Source organism: Petaurus breviceps, unplaced genomic scaffold (assembly GCF_028583685.1).
Source record: "Petaurus breviceps papuanus isolate PSGF00001 unplaced genomic scaffold, PetGlider_PUasm1.0 180, whole genome shotgun sequence".
In the NCBI taxonomy this organism is placed as follows: Eukaryota; Metazoa; Chordata; class Mammalia; order Diprotodontia; family Petauridae; genus Petaurus; species Petaurus breviceps.
The window spans coordinates 3778055-3788643 of record NW_027185782.1 but is presented as its reverse complement, the minus strand read 5'-3'; positions in this window follow the sequence as shown (position 1 = coordinate 3788643).

The window sequence follows — 10589 nt, the reverse complement described above, 5'->3', positions numbered from 1 at the left end:
TTTACTCACTGTGCCAACTAGCTACCCCCAAACTCAACATTTCTAAAACGGAATTTATGATGTTTTCCTTCAAATCCTCCCTACTTCCTAACTTCTCTGTTACTGTTGAGGGTACCAGGCTTGAAACTTAGGTGTTATTTCCAACTCCTCACTTTCTCTACCCCTCATATCCTAATCAGTTATTATTTTTATATCTGAATTTTATTTTATTTTTAAAGGTTTATAATTACTTATTTTCCCCACTCAATAGTATTTTATTTTTTTTCCAATTGCATGTAAAGATAGTTTTCAACATTCACTTTTATAAGATTTTGAGTTCCAAATATTTTTCTCCTTCCCTCCTCTCTCCCCTCCCCAAGATGGAAAGCAAACTGAAATAGGCTATACATGTACAATTATATTAAACATATTTCCACATTAGCCGTTGTGAAAGAAGAATCAGAACAAAAGGAAAAAACAACAGAAAAGGAGAAAACAGTATGCTTTGATCTTCATTCAGACCCCATAATTCTTTCTCTGGATGTGGATAGCATTTTCCATCATGAGTCTTTTGGAATTGTCTTAAATCATTGTATTGCTAAGAAGAGCTAAGCCTATCACAGTTGGTCATCACACAATGTTGCTGTTATTGTATATAATGTTCTGTTTCTGCTCACTTCACTCAGCATCAGTTCATGGAAGTCTTTCCAGGTTTTTTCTGAAATCCACCTGCTCATCATTTCTTAAAGCACAATAGTATTGTTACATCCATATACCACATCTTATTCAGCCATTGATGGACATTCCTTTAATTTCCAATTCTTTGCCATCACAAAAAGAGCTGCTATAAATGTTTTTGTATGTGTGGGTCCTTTCTCCTTTATTATGATCTCTTTGGGAAATAGACTAAGTAGTGGTATTGCTGAATCAAAAAGTATGCACAGTTTTATGGCCCTTTGGGCATAGTTCCAAATTACTCTCCAGAATGGTTGGATCAGTTCATAATTCCATTGACAATGCATTAGTGTTCCAATTTTCCCATATCTTCTCCAACATTTATAATTTTCCTGTTTTGTCATATTAGCCAATCTGATAAGTGTGAGGTAGTACCTCAGAGTTGTTTTAATTTGCATTTCTCTAATCAATAATGATTTAGAGTATTTTTTCATATGACTATAGATAGTTTTAATTTCTTCATTTGAAAATTGCCTGTTCATTTCCTTTGACCATTTATCAATTGGGGAATGAGTTGTATTCTTACAAATTTGACTCAGTTCTCTATATATTTTAGAAATGAAGCCTTTGGAGTGGCTAGGTGGTACAGCGAATAGAACACCAGCCCTGGAATCAGGAGGAACTGAGTTCAAATTTGGCCCCTGACACTTAACACACACACATACACACACACACACACACAAAACCCTAGCCGTGTGACCTTGGGGAAGTCACTTAACCCCAACTGCCCTTCATCTCCCTCCAAAAACAAAAACAAACTTAGCTATTCTTGACTCTAACTAACACTGTCTCCACTTCACCACCTAGACCAGACATCTCAAATGCTATCTTTGAAACTTCAGAATAGTCCATTTGAATTTGAAAACACTTTTTTTTTTTGCCCTGTTGCTTTGGAGGTGGAGTAGTAGAGATAATCTGCAAGGAGGCATATATCAGCTCAACATAAGGAGCTTCTGAGAAGCAGCCTGGCTTGGAACAGGCAGTCCCTGATACATGCTAACTCTGTGACCATGAGCAAGCCACTTCAGCTCTTGGTTACCTACCTAAGCCAGCAAGCATTAAATTGTTTTTACAATGCACTCCTATCAAGATAAAATTATTTATAAACTATATTCATGTACTACTGTATTATTAACCTGTGTAATATATGAAAAAGACATTTAAAAGGATATTTAAGGTAAAATAAATACACACACACGTTGTAAACCTTGAAGAAGCTAGACCAGGAATCATATCTTTTCCCCTGCTTTTTCCTCTACCAAACAACCTAATGAATTTCTTACTAAAACTATTTCAAATTTGGGAATCTGTTCTCATGACTAACAATAGTATGAGAAGTTAATCACTATGTTTGATCCTTAGAATTTCTGTCTTCTACATTATTTACTTACAAATTCTGAGTACTTTACCTAAAATTCTTAATAATTCACAAAATAAACTCCAGACTCCAAATTTCCTATAGAAAAAAGATAGAGCATTGCCTGAAAGTGAATGTAGAGTCTGCTAAAGGGATAGTCCTCCCAAGAGAATTTGAGAGAACCTCAGGAAAGACTCAAACCCCCCCCCCAGGGGCAGAAAGAAGTCTGGCCTGATTGAACTGAAAACACCTCCAGTAGAATCAATAAACAAAGCCTTGGGGCAGTTGGTCAGAAGCAGAGGCTGCCTCAGGAACTTTCACCTTATGGACAATGTGAGGGTCAGACAACTGAGATGGGGAAGATGAAAGGACGATCTGATTTCTCAGGATGCCAGGCACAGCTGGGCTGACCAGACACAAGGTCTAGGTTGCAGGAGAGAAGGAGCAAGCATAAGCCTGGTGAGTGCAGTAGCAGAGGGGTGAGGGTCCTGCTGGATGTGGGCAGTTGTAGGAGAGTAGAGTCCCTGGTTTCAGTTCCAGGGCAAAGAGGTGAACTGAAGTTTGCAGCCTTAAGGGGGACTGCAGGGAACAAGAACATTTGGGGGAGAGCATAGCTGGGGGGCCCTAGCTGTGGCAGGGATGGAGAGGAGTGCCTGAGGTTGGTCCCCTAGACAGAGCTCAGAAAATAACAGCAAGGAGGACCTGCAGCCTGGGACACCATTCCCCAGATCTCAGGATTAGGAAATAATAAGCTGCTTAAAATAAAATTAAAATTAAAATAAGTAAGCTAAGGAGAAAAAATAAAACAACCAATAGACAGCTACTATGGGGATAGAAATGATCTGGGTTCATTTTCAGAGGAAGATAGTGAAGTCAAAAAAGCCACTCCTTTTCCAAAGAGAAACATGAAATGGTTACAAGCCCAAAAAGTGTGCTTGGAAGAAATTTAAAATCAAGTAAGAGGGATCAAGGAAAATAAGGGGAAAAAAGAGCAATCCAAGAAAACCAACAAAATTATGAAAAGAAAGTCATCCAACAAAAAAAGAAGATTAAAAAACTTAAGGAAGAAAATAAAATTCCTTGAAAACTAGAATTGGGCAAGGAAAAAGCTATATTATAAGGAAACAAGAAATAATAAAATAAAATCAAAAGTATGAAAAAATAGAAGAGAATGTGAAACATCTCATTAGAAAAACAACTGATCTGGAGAAGAGATTGAGGTGAGATGATACAAGAATTGTTGGACTACTTGAAAGTTATGATCAAAAAAGAATCTTGATACAATATTACAAGACATTGCTAAGGAAAATTGCCCTGAAATTCTAGGATGAGAAGATAAAGCAGAAATAGAAAAAAAAAATCCACTTATCACCACCTGAAAGAGATCCCAGGAGGAAAACTTACATGAATATCATAGCCAAGTTTCAAAGCTCCCAGGTTAAGGAGAAAATGTTGCAAGCAACAAGAAAAAACAATTTAAATATTACAGAGCTACAATTAGGATCACACAAGACCTAGCAGCTTCTTTGTTTAAAGACCATAGGTCTTAGAACACTATATTTTGAAGAACAAAAGAGCTGAGCTTGTGACCAAAAATAACTTACCAAGCAAAGTTGAGTATAATCCTGAATGGGAAAAAAATAAAAAGACATTCAATGAACTGAAAGACCTTCAGGTATTTGAAACAAAAAGACCAGAACTTCATGAAAAATTCAACATATAAGATCCAGGAGAAATATAAGGTAAACATTAAAGACCAATTATAAGGGATTCAATAAGGTAAAATTGTTGACATCTTACATCTGAAAATGTTATTAATATTCTTAAGACTGTCATCATTACTTGTGTAGTTTGAAAGAAAGGTTTGGGCTGATCTGAGTATGATGAGGTGATTCTAAAAATAAAACTGGGTCACGAGAGGTAAAAAGGAGCAATTATCTCATACAAATGAGGTGTGAAAGGAAGAACTGATACAGAAAAAGCAAGTGGGGGGTGGAAGGGCTGGTAGTGCTGGAGTCTTACTCTCTTGGAAATGGGTCAAAGAGGGAACAACATATACATTTAGTCTAAGTCTTCTAAATTTATAAAGAAATGAGGGGGTAAGGAAATAGGATAAGGGAGGAACTTTTAGAAGGGTGTATAGATTAAGAATTAGGAGGGTCAGGAGCCGAGAAGGGAGGGACTCTTAGAGTGGTAGTTTGGTTGGCTGTTGTCCTTCATTCTTGAAGAGGACCAAAATGACGTCCTAGAGTCAAATTACACATGTCTCACTGACCGATCAGATCAATATGAGCTTGGAATGTTCTACTACCCATCAGTCAGAGATAGTCCATGTGAACATTCGGGGTGGATTCTCCAAATGTGTGCATCCTGTGTTTCCTTTGAGCTGTCTCCATTCTGCTTTGCTCATAGAGCACAGCACCTTCTCTGATGTGGGCATGCCATGCTAAGTGGTCCTGTGCCAGTGTCTCCCATGTTACACAATCAATTCTAAAGTTCTTGAGACCTTGAGAGTGTCCTTGTATCTCTTCTTCTGACCACCATGTGAATTCTTTCCCGGTGTGAGTTCTCCATAAAATAGTCTTTTTGGCAAGCATATATTTTGCATTCCAACTAAACGGCCAGCCTATCAGAGTTGCGCTCTTTGAAGCAGTTTGAATGCTTGGCAGTTTAGTTGGAGTAAGGACCTCAGTGCATTTGGTACCTTATCCTGCCAGGTGATCTTCAGAATCTTCCTGAGGCAATTCAAATGGAAGCGATTCAGTTTCCTGGCATGGCACTGGTATACCACCCAGGTTATTAAAGTGGAGGGTGGAGAGAGACAATAAAAGAGGGATTCTTAGAGGGGTGGGTAGATTAAGGAATAGGAGGGCAAGGTAGTAGTTAGAAGTAAATTAGATGCCTGAGGAGAGTTAGGGTAATAATAATAATTAATAATAATAATGTGGGAAGGATAGAGAAGAAAAATAGAATGGAGGGAAATACACAACTAGTAATTATAACTGAGAGTGAATGGGATGAACTTACTTATAATATGGATGAAAAATCTGAATTTCACAATATGTTGCTTACAAGAAACAAAAAAAAAAAGAGTTGAACACACAGAGTTGAAATAAAGGGCTAGTATAGAATTTATTATGCTTCAGCTGATGTAAAAAGACAACAACCAGAGATAGCAATCATGATCTCAGACAAATTTAAAGCTAAAATAGATTTAATTAAGAGAGGAAAAAGGGAAACTATACTATGTGTTAACAATATTATTCAATATTGTTTTAGACCATTTAAAATACTATAGACAATATACAATACCTGAGAGTATAACTCCCAAAACAGACTTAGAAACTATGTGAATATAATTATAAAACACTCCTTATACAAATAAAGTCAGATTTAAATAATTGGAGAAATATCAATTGTTCATGGGTAGACAAAGCCAGTATAATTTTAAAATGACAATTTTTACCTAATTAATCAGTTTATTCAATGCTATCTCAATTAAATTACTAAAAAACTATTTTACTGAGTTAGAAAAAAAGAATAAAATTCATTTGGAAGAACAAAAGGTAAAAAATTTCAAAGAAACTAATGGAAAAAATGTAAAGGAAGGAAGTTCAGTAGTACCAGCCCTCAAACAACATCACAAGGCAGTAAATATTAAAACTATCTGGAACTGGTTGAAAAATAGAAAAGTGGATCAGTAAAACAGAGTAGACATACAACACACGGTAGTAAAGGATTATAGCAAACGTGTGTTTGACAAACACAAAGATTTAAGTTTTGGGGATAAGAATTCATTATTTGGTCAAAATTGTTGGGGAAGTTGGAAATCAGTCTGGCAGAAATTGGGCATAGACCAATATTTTAAAAACCATGTATTAAGGTAAGACAAAAATGGATACCTTACCAAATATAAAGGGAGATGTCATAAGAAAATTAGAAGAACATGGAACCTGTTACCTATCAAACTCATGAATAAGACAACAATTTATGAATAAACAAAAGATAGAGAGCATTGTACTGTATAAAATGGATAATTTTTATTATATTACATTAAACAATTCTTGTACAAATAAAACCAATGTAGCTAAGATTAGATAGCAGAAGATTGGGGGAAAAAATTTCATACAGTCTCTCAGGTAAAGGTATCATTGCTTAAATATACAAAAACTTTGTCAAATTTATAAGAATGCAAGTCATTCTGGGGTGGCTAGGTGGTGCAGTGAGTAAGAGCACTGGCCCCAGTTCAGTTCCAGCCTCAGATACTTAACACCCACACACAAAAACTGGCCATGTAACCTTGGGCAAATTACTTAACCCCAATTGCTTAAAAAAAAAAAAAGAATAAAGCCATTCTCCAATTGATCAAAGGATAGGAATTGTCAGGTTTTTCCGATGAAGAAATAAAAACTATGGTCATATGAAAAAAAAATGCTCTAAATCATTATTTATTAGAGAAATGCAAATTAAAATAACTTTGAAATATTATATTAAACTTATCAGATTGGCTAAAATGATAGATGCCCTTTAATTGCGGAATGGATAGACAAGCGTGCATATGATTGTGATGGAATACTACTGCACCATGAGAAATGATGAATTGGTTGATTTTAGAGAAACATGTTAAGACTTGGACCTTATGAAGTGGAAGCACCTTCCAATGAAGGAAGATGCTATCCACCACTAGAGAAAGAACTGACAAGTAGGAACATATGTATATATGTGTGTATATGTATGTATATATATTCATGTTTAATTGTGGCCTTCTCTAGGGCAGGTTGGGGAGGAGGGAGAAAAAAATAAAAAGTCTATGTCAAAGAACAAAAGAAAACTTAGAAGGAAGCACAGAAAAGCTGGATGGTATTGAAAATAATGTGTATTATTTATTACATGGTTATTTTTTTTAAAGCAAGCAGTTTGAGATGGACATTTATTGTTTTATATTGAATCTTCTCTTTATGTTCTGCTGTGTACATAGATGTGGAAATGTTTCCTTTTCCCCCTCATTTTGTGTGTAAGTTTAAAATCAATAAAAAATTAAAAATAATACAAACTTTAGTGTAAGACACAATAAATATTATCTTTAAAATTATCGACATGAAAACAAAGATCATTACCAGTGCCTTTAATGGAAGGCCTGTTTTCCCTTGAAAACATGCAGAAACATTTCTGATCTACAACAGTTTTATTCTTTGTTTTTGTTCTTAGAGTCAAGTTGTTGCAAAAAGGGCAACATTTTCAGTTTTTATTAGAATGTATAATATTGGGGAGTAGTAGTGGGCTATCTGATGTATTCTAACTTCTGAGTATGAACTTCAGATTGTTGATGAAAACGCTTTTTGAAAATAAAACTAATCTGATCAAGACAGTGATCCACAGCAATTCTAAAGGACCCAGGATGAAAAATTCTATCCACCTCCCATGAGAGAACTGATGAATTCTGTGTACAGATTGAAGCAAACTTTTTTTCATCTTTTAAAAATTTTCTCGTTTTTTCTTTTGAAACATAGCCAATATAGAAATATGTTTTGCATGACTTCACATGTATAATCAGTGTTATATTGCTAGCCTTCTTAGGGGCTAGGAAAAGGCAGGAGGAAAGGAGAGAATTTGGAACTCAAATTTTTTAAAATGTGATTGGGAAATACTTCACAAAATAAATAAAAAAATATTTAAATTAAAAAGAAAAAGAAAATGGGGCAGTTAAGTACAGCACTGGATTTGGAGTAAGGAAGACTTGAGTTCAAATATGGTCTTAGTATACTTACTAGCTGTGTGACTCTGGGCAACTGCCTCACCAAAAAAAAAAAAGAAAAGAAAAGAAAAGAAAATGAAAATGAAGCTATGATGTTTGTAGTGTATTGAAAAACTGGGTAGTGTAGGAACAAAGGAAGGTGTCGATGTAAACCATTTTCCTGGAAAATCTGACAAATAGTGTTGGGAATATCTTGGAGGATGGGTGAACGAGTGTTAACCAGTGGTTACAAATAGGAGTTAGGTGGTGCAGTGGATAGACATTTCCTGAGTTCAAATCTGGACTCAGACACTTACTAGCTGGGTGACCCTGGGCAAGTCACTTAACCATGTTTGCCTCTGTTTCTTCATCTGTAAAGTGAATTGGAGAAAGAAATGGTAAATTGCAAAGGGAACTGGAGAAAGAAATGGCAAATAACCCAAGTATCTTTGCCAAGAAAACCCCAAATGGGGTCACAAAGAGTTGGACATGACTGAAAGGACTCAGCAACACATGCTGCATGGAACTGTAACTTGGAGCAGTCCCAGTACTACATAGTATTCCAGATTTAAATAGTCTTTTTGGCTCTGTAAAATCGAGTATTAAATCACAATATTGATGAAAAGGTGAACATCGCATTCTACATCTCCACTGATAAGTCAGTATTCTTCACTTGGGCTCATGACTTTTTTGATATATTCTTAAATCAAATTGTTTATGTAGATAGCCCCTCTACCCCTTTCCCCAACACAATATGATATTTATTATACATGTGAAGTCATGGTTGACTAGCCCTGCCCCCCTGCCTGCAATTCTCTTTCCTGTTTCTACCTCTTGGCTTCCATCAATTGCTACAAGAAGCCTTTCCTGATTCCCCTTAATGTTAATGCCTTCCCTCTGTTAATTATTTCCAATGTACCTTGTATATAACTTGTTCTTCCTCTATATAGTTTGCATGTTGTGTCCCTCATTAAACTGTGAGGTCTCTGAGAGCAGGATATTTTTATTTTCTTTGTATCCTCAGTACTTAGAACAGTTTGTGACAAATAGTAGGTGCTTAATGTTTATTGACTCACCGACTCCTCAGAACCTTAACAGGGACATGATACTGAAGAGTTCTCAGAACCAGGTCTCCTGGAGTCGGGAAGACGAGTTCAAATATGATCTCAAACAGAAGCTGTGTGACCCCAGGTCAGTCACTAAACTTCTGCCTGAGTTTCCTCAAATGTAAAATGGGGCTAAAAATAGCACCTACCTTACAGGGTCATGTGAGGATCAAATGAAATATTTGTGAAGTGCTTAGCATAGTGCCTGGAACATAGTAGGTGTTTTAATGAATGCTTATCCCCTTGTGATAGACCCTGTTGGTCAGGATATCCCAAATGACCTATAACTTTATCAGTATAGGGAACTCACAATGTAATAATTCCACCCAATAATACAGAGTGCATCCATCTATGTATGGCTTAGTAGATAAATCCTAGAGAGATGATTAAGGCATATTAGTGGACGTGACTTACACTCACATAGCTAGTGGCAGAGGCAGCATTTGAATCCAGGTCCTTTTGACTTCAAGTCCAGGAATCTGATGGCTCTATCCATTATCTGACACTGACCATCAAAAGTTAAAACTCCACTCCTGAACCCCAAATCCAGTGCCCTGAGCCCCTTGTTGCTTCAATTAATTAGGCTCAGAAATTTACTAATTAGAAGTCAGCATGGTACAGAGAAAAGAATGTTGGATTTGGAAGCAAAAGGTCTACTTTTGAACTCTGATTCTGTCATTTACTGGTTGTATGATCTTGAGCAAATAACATCAATTAGTTTCAGTTTACACGTCTATAAAATGAAGAGGTTGGAATAGTTTAGCTCTTAGGTCCTTTCCTGCTCTAAATCTACAATACTTTGGGCTCAGAGACAAAACATATCCATATCTCCAGGTGAAAGGTCTGCTGAATACAGAATTGCAAATGGGAATTTTCTGCCTGCTGTCATCTAAACCTTGAGAACTAACCTGAAGAGCCTCATGAACTGATTTTAGTGTGAACAATTTCTCCATTGTTCCCTCTACCCCCATATGAGTGTTAGGATCAGAGCAGTAAATAGAAAATTTGAAACCCAAAGCAAACAACACAAATGAACTTTTAAAAGACATTGAGATGATTAAGAGGGCAGAGAACTCTGGCACGATGTGAGGATGGTTCTGATGGGGCGAAGATAGTGGTGGGAACTAACCTGGGTTGTGACCAGTTGGGATAGAAGTTGAGCAATTGAATGTTATCTTCCATTTTTAATCTTGTTAAGAAGGTGCTAAACCCAGTTTCTAGGCTGTTCAGAGTGCAAATTCTGTTGATGCTTGTGAGCCAAGAAAGCCTCCTTTATTCCATCCTAGTTTTGGCTCTGGATGGGCTGCTTTCCTAACAGTACTGAGAGCTGGAGGAATTGTGAAGAGACCATAGCCTGGACAAGGCAGTTCTGGCATATGTAGTGTGTCAGGAAGAACACCTTCTGATTGCAAACCCTTGGAATCACTTCTATGTGACTGTCAGTGAGGGACCTAGTCAGTCTCTTGTCTGAGTAGGTGCTGAATGATGTCCTTGGTGTGAGTGGGTAAAAGTGAATTAGTCATCTGAGTTGGGGTGATGTTAATAGATTTCCAAAATACATCTCAAACTCCTGAGTTTGGATCCCCAGAAAGATCTGATGCTAGACCTGGTGAAATTTAATGCTCTACTGAGACTTCAAGCCCAGAGGGTGTACACATTGAGTCCTAATGCCAATTCC